This window comes from Berghia stephanieae, chromosome 2 (genome assembly GCF_034508935.2).
Source record: "Berghia stephanieae isolate SIO BIC M18660-M18661 chromosome 2, UCSD_Bste_1.3, whole genome shotgun sequence".
NCBI lineage: Eukaryota > Metazoa > Mollusca > Gastropoda > Nudibranchia > Aeolidiidae > Berghia > Berghia stephanieae.
This window is the reverse complement of record NC_088361.1, coordinates 49,270,297-49,277,630: the sequence shown is the minus strand read 5'-3', so window position 1 is coordinate 49,277,630 and position 7,334 is coordinate 49,270,297.

The following is a 7,334-nucleotide window of genomic DNA, read 5'->3' as shown; positions in this document are numbered from 1 at the left end:
CCTCGTCTCTTCTTTTTAGCCCCGAGTTGGGTCTGGGGCCGAGGTCACTTTTAATTTGTTTTAATTTGTTATGTACATCTCGACTCCAGGATCGTTCCCATTCCTTTCAGAACATGAAGCGGATCGACTGGCAAAAGAGGCGGTGAGCCAAGAATTACAAGAGGGCAGTAAAATCCCACACGCGGATTTAAAGATCAATATAAAAAAATATGTAAACTAAACATAATACAATGCATAACAGAGAGATGATTTACAAGGAAAACAAATATCCTCTCCCAAAACTATAACTATATATTCGACTGTTTCCCTCCCAGCCAAGGAAATCCGGCCAGGGTCAGAACAAAACTAAGTAATCGCATTCCAAGACAACGATAGGAAACAATTGGAAAACGGGTATGGGGGGATAGAAGACACAGCATGTACCTCCCTGCCCACTATGGGAGGTCAGGATCACCACCCATATATATATATATATATATATATATATATATATATATATATATATATATATATATATATATATATATATACGTAACATAATATGATGTTGAACGAGGCATGACGCCTGTTAGGCGATATTACATTTTTTTTACCCGACGGAGACAACGGTGCTAACGGCCAAGTACTCATTTTACACCTGAGTACGGTGAGAGAATGTGAGTAAAAAGCCTTTTCCAAGGACTCAATTATGCGCCGAGCGAGGCTCGAACCCAGGACCTTCCGATCCGAAAGCAAGTGCCATACCACTAGACCATTAAGCCGCATATACTGCTTCGAAACTGGAGTCTATCCCTCAAGATTCCCTGGTCATTGGGGTTTATACAAATTAAATTAATTTCATTTGCATGCTACTCTTTGGATAATAATATTCTGGTGCTACCGACGTGTACTGGTTTGCAGGTCTGATAACCCAAACTATTATAGGCTCATTGTGGTCATGGAGAGACTCAAACCAACTCCAAATACAATGTTTTTTTGTTTTTTTTTTTAAAAGGATTTTACGGCGCTTGCAACACATTAAAGGTCATATCAGCGCCAGAAAAAGGAAGAGAACGGGATAGTAAAAAGTTCTAGAATTACAATTAATTCACCCAAGAAAAGGGAAGACAGAGGGGAATTCGTACAAATTGGAAACAGATGTAGATTCCAAGTGCACACTATCAGTGTACTTAGTTTTGAGAAAAAGATTCACCCAGACACCTGCACAAGATCCCATAAGAAGAGGAATACTGTATACTCAAATGTTTACAAAATCATATGTTTATTATATATATATATATATATATATATATATATATATATATATATATATATATATATATATATATATATATATATATATATATTAGCAATGACTATGAAAAATGATTTTTTCTCTTTTTGAGGAAAATTTTGTCTAAAATCCAAGCCCTATCTCCACTGAGTAAAAATGTTTTTGAATTTTGAAAATCCATTCATAAATAAACAAGTTATACAGTTTTAAAGGTGTCATTTATTTGGATGACCCGCAAAGAGGAAAAAAACGCGAAAATATGGGACGCTTTTTCGGCATTTTTTTTTCGACCTTTGGTTGTATCTTGCGTAATAAGTGGATTAAAAGATTGAAACTTGAAGAGCAAATTAGGATGGTGTTTTGTAAAATACGGGAAAAGTACTTGTCATATTCATATGAAATTTTACAACCAAAAAGAAGAAATGTTCATGTATTACCTTGTCAGCGACAAAACCTCCACGCCCGGTAGTTTTAGAAATATTTACTCCAAAGAGTAAAAATCTATTTTTAACGGTCTTCTGGTAATCGCACGAGTTTTGTCGCTTGACATAATCTAAAATGACATTTTTTCTAACTGTGTGCCAACTTTCAGTCATATTCATCGATAAACAGCGTCGTAATTAATTTTTTAAAATAGCATATACGAAACGGCTTCGTCCCATATTTTGACGCGAATTCGGGCACTTCGCAAGCGAAAAAGAGGCCCAAAGATTTGTGCGGGATAGTCATTGCTACACACACACACACACACACACACACACACACACATATATATATATATATATATATATATATATATATATATATATATATATATATATATATATATATATATATATATAAAGACAATAGTACATAACAGAGAGATTAGTTACAAAGGAAAAATATCATCTTCCAAAACTACAACTATACATTCAAATGTTTTCCTCCCAGCCAAGGACTCCGGCCAGTGCAAGGACAAAACTAACTGATACCATTCCAAGACAGGTCTGAGTGTAACCCATCGTATCGAGACGTTATATCGTTAAGTCGACGTGCTCTTACACGCAAGTCCGATAAACGAACGTTGTATACCATTCCAATTGGAAAACAGACAAAGGGATAGATAGAAGACACGGCAAGTACCTCCCTGCCCACTATGGGAGGTCAGGAACCCCACCCAGAACTCAAAATACAAGGATTGTCCATTACAACGTTCGTTTATCGGGCTTGCGTGTAAGTGCACGTCGACTTAACGATATAGATAGTTCGAAGATGACGTCGCTCAGGTCTTTGTTATTGTTTTTTTGCCATCCGCGTTTATGAGTAATGCTCACTGAACTGTATTAACCCGACTATAAACGTTCATGGATACACACGGTTTTTGTGTGTTGGTCCGTTATACTTCCGGATGGCAATGTTATGAGCTTCTTAGCCAAGCGCATACTATCTATAACGTCTCGATACGATGGGTTAAATCAGACCTGCCAACTATTACGAAAAAATGAATGGGGTTTGAATGGGTGGGGGACGTATCAACTCGGTCTCCAAATACAGTCGATGTAACCGATGACCCTCGACTTGTCAAAAATTCTAGCCTCAAACTTACTTCAAACAATTTAAGTTTTTGTTTGCTCATTTATACGTTTTTAAGGGTTTTACTGCGCTTGCAACATATTTAGGCCAATCAGCGCTAGCAAAAAAAAGGGGGGAAGAAAACGGGATGGTAAAAAAATTATAGAATTACAAGTAAAGCACCCAAGAAAAAATACAACAAAGGGGAATTTAGATGTAGATTCCAATGGCACACCATCAGTGTACTTAGTCTCATCCAGACACTAGCACAGGATCCGGAGAGGAATACACTCAAATGCTTACATTATACACTTTTAAAAAGCCCCCAAAACAAATACAAACAATACACAATAGAGGTTTTAAAAGGGGACAAAATATCTTCCAAAACTATACATTTGACTGTTTCTCTTCCGACCAGGGACAAAATTAGGCATTCAAAGACAAAAAGAGAAATCAAGTTGGAAAAGATGTAAAGGAGTATAGAAAAAAACAACAAAACTTGAGCTTTTATATAGCGCAATATCCACTAAACGTGCTCAAAGCGCTTTACAAGGGGTCCCTGAAACAACAGCAACATATAACATGTAGAACGAGACATGACGCCTGTTCGGCGATATTACATTTTTTTTCCGACAGAGACAACGCCAGGTACTAATTTTACATCTGAGTACGGTGTGAGAATGCGAGTAAAGAGCCCTTTCCAAGGACTAAACAAAGCGCCGAGCGAGGCTCGAACCCAGGGCCTTCCGATCCGAAAACGAGTGTCATACCACAAGACCACATAGCGGCACTATAGAAAACTCAGTAAGTGACCTCCCTGCCCACTATTGGAGGTCAAAGAACCCAACCCAGACAAGTTGAAAAACAGATAGACATCAACTTGTTCGGCAACAACTCGGACCAAGTGTAAAGTGCTACAGCCAGTGTCTGGACATATCAACTCATTTCATTCTCACAATTTTAAATACGTTTAGTTAAAACAGAAACACGATAAACAAAGAAAGAGCAAATTTGTTTAAATGGCAAAAATTCATTTTAATTTTAGAAAACTGGCATTTTTCTTTATTATAATTATTCAATACAGGCAACACACCCGCACACGCACGCACACAAACACACACACACACACAAAGTTTTTTTTAAAAAGACTTTCAAGCAATTTTGGCTTAATCAGAATCCCTTGACAAAGAATTGGACACTATCTTTAATCAAGCAAATAAAAAAATATTTTAAATTAAGAAAATTGTCTTTTACAAGCATCACACACACAAATACACACACACACATACAAACATACTCACACAATTTCATAAAATGCCTGTCAAACACTTTCTGCTCAATCATACACACGTTAACCAATGAATAAACCAACATTTCAAATGCAACAAATAAAAAAAAATCATTTTTATTTTTACAAAATTCGTATAATTTAAAAATGATTCACTACAGGCAGCACATACACGCGCGCGCGCGCACACACACACACACACACACACACACTTTCTATCTCACACACACATACACACGTTCCATAAAACAATTATCTTTTGGAATAAAATAAAAACAACTTTAAAATGTGTAAGACAATGGACTGAACCTGTGTGTATGAGAAAGGTCCAGGCAAAGCAAGAGAGAAATATACAAGAAAAAAAAGCTGTCCCAAAAATTCAGTGACCTCAACTGGTTCGATCCCCAGTCGAGATCGACTGATTTTTTGGGATGTTTTAAAAAAATGTTCTTGTATTTTTCTTTCTTGCTTTGTCTGGTACCTTTCAAACACATGTGTACAGTTCTTTGTCTTTCGCCGGTGCCGGCTCCTTAATTTTTAAACTTAAAATGTGTAGTGTGGTCTGGTAACTGGTAGTACTGGTAGAAAATTAATCTCATTTTAAATATAGGAATCTGAGGCGTAGAAAATATCTCACTTATGAACGAGTTGTTTGTTTGTTTTTATGTTTTAACGGCGCTTTCAACACTATGTAGGTCATTTAAGCGCCCGTTTTTGGCTTTTATCAATTTTTATCGGCCTTAAGAGGCCATAGCTGCTCAATTGTGTTAATACTGTTGTAATAACATTTTATAAAACCATAATAATTATATATTTGTTCTTTAAAAATGTTGATTTACAATTTCTGCAGGAGTTCACAATACTCAAGATGTATTTTTAAATTGTAGAAATGCACGTCTTTACAATAGATCAGCCCATCATGTAGTCAAAAGGAACAAAACGTTATTCTATCTAAAAATGAAATCATTAAAGCAGAAAAGTAAAATGTTCAGAATTGCCAGAAAACAGGCACCAAAACTTAAAACAGAAGCAATTGAGGTTGAGAAAGAAGTCAAAAATGAAATCAGACAGAAATTTATTGAGAACCAACAACATCAGATACAAAAGCAAATGAAAGCAATTTCAAAAAATGCAGAGGTATCTGTAAATGTTCGAAATCATGGTGGGCCATGCACCAATGCTGAGGATGTTGACAATTTGATAGCTAGGCTGAAGTCAGAGAATAAATCGAAAACCTTCATTACTGAAGTTGTCAAAAATGAAATCAGATATTGTAGTTGTAAGACTTTCAAGCAGATTAAAAATTTGAAATTTGCCCCACTCAATACCATGATAGAGTCCTTGAAAAATGTCCTTGAGCAAGAGAATAGTTCTCCAACACCACCCAAGCGGTTAAGGCTTTCAAATTTTGAGTATAGTTCGAAAAGAAAACAATTGCGAGAAAAAAAATCTTTGGCTATATGCGTGTGTGTATATTGTCTTTTTATGTGCTCGATTGTTTATGTAAAAAAAAAAAAAAGTGCAGTTCTTTTTCAGTTTTTACTGCATAGAATGATAAATAAACCTTGGTTTTAGCTATAAAAACATGTCTTGTTCCATTATTTTGAGAAAATAGCTTCTCGGCCACCACTGGGTCTGGGCACTTTTGTCCAAATTCTTAAACTTGGCTATCTTTTTTTCCTCTCTTGAGTTGCTGATAATGATGTTACAGAACTTAAATATCACACCATTCAGATAGAGCTTTAAAACCTGATTAATTTGATATATAATATGTCATCCTATGTCAACAAACAAAAAAGTTACTCCAGTTTGAAGTTGGGTCTTTTTCGCATGTTTCGGCAAATTTTTGGATACTGCTTTTCTGTGATTTTTCTGAACTTTGAAAAGTTATTGTGGTAAAACTATAATAAATAGCCTTCCCCAAAAATTGGGCTTATTCTATGCCATCATATTTGTAACCACAAGAGATTTTAGATCTGTATCTATAGTAATAATGATTTTGGGGTACCCCAAACTTGGGAAATTTAGTATTTTTAACTTTTCCCGTTTTCGGCCCAAAATCCATGATTTTCAAATTGCCATAACTTTTTTAGTTTTTGACCTAGGTAGACAAATCAAATATCATGTTAATCAGAATAAAAAGTTCTACAAGAAAAACATTGAATGGTGTGTTTCTTGCAAAAAAAAAAAATTCAGTTTGGACTACCTATTGTCAGCGGATCGACTGACTGGAACAGAGACTCCAAGTCCCTGGTTTCATGGTGACGGGATTTTTTTTTTTGTTTGTTTGTTTGTTTGTTTTTAGGTGTTTAACGGCGCTTTCGACACTATTTAGGTCACTTAAGCGCCCGTTTCTGTCTTTCATCAATCTTTTATCGGCCCCGAGGGACCACAGCTGATCAAAACGTGTACTGTTGTAATAAAATCTTTATAAAATCATAATAGTTACATGTTTGTTAAGTAAAAATATCTATTTACAATTTCTGCAGGAGTTCACATTCCTGCAGATACTTTAAAATTGTAAGCGGATCGACCGACTGGAACAGAGACTTCAAGTCTCTGTTATCATAATGTTGTGACCTTATCTATTCTAATTCTGTACATTCAATTAAAATGTGTTGAACTGTCAGGTCACAGTTACATGTTCTGCAGAGGGGTTTTTCATCCCTCTCCAGAAGGAAACGGTGAGTGAGGACAGTATGTCCGATCCGGAGTCGAGTTATTTTTACCTCGTCTCTTCTTTTTAGCCCCGAGTTGGGTCTGGGGCCGAGGTCACTTTTAATTTGTTTTAATTTGTTATGTACATCTCGACTCCAGGATCGTTCCCATTCCTTTCGGACATGTTTTTTTTATATTGATCTTTAAATCCGCGTGTGGGATTTTACTGCCCTCTTGTAATTCTTGGCTCACCGCCTCTTTTGCCAGTTGATCCGCTTCTTCGTTCCCCTGGATACCCACATGACTAGGTACCCAGAGAAAACTAACTTTCTTTTTCTTAATAAATAATTTATTTGCACCTTCCAAGATACTTATGAGTCTTGGATCGGTGCAATAAAAATTTGAGATCCCCTTAAGTACGGACAGCGAGTCAGACAAGATCAAGAATTTATTTTTATTCGATCTCTCAGTCAAACGGAGAGCATTTAGGATTGCTCTCGATTCAGCTGTAAAGATCGAAACATTTCTATCCAGGCGAAGTGATCCCGTGCCTTCCGATGA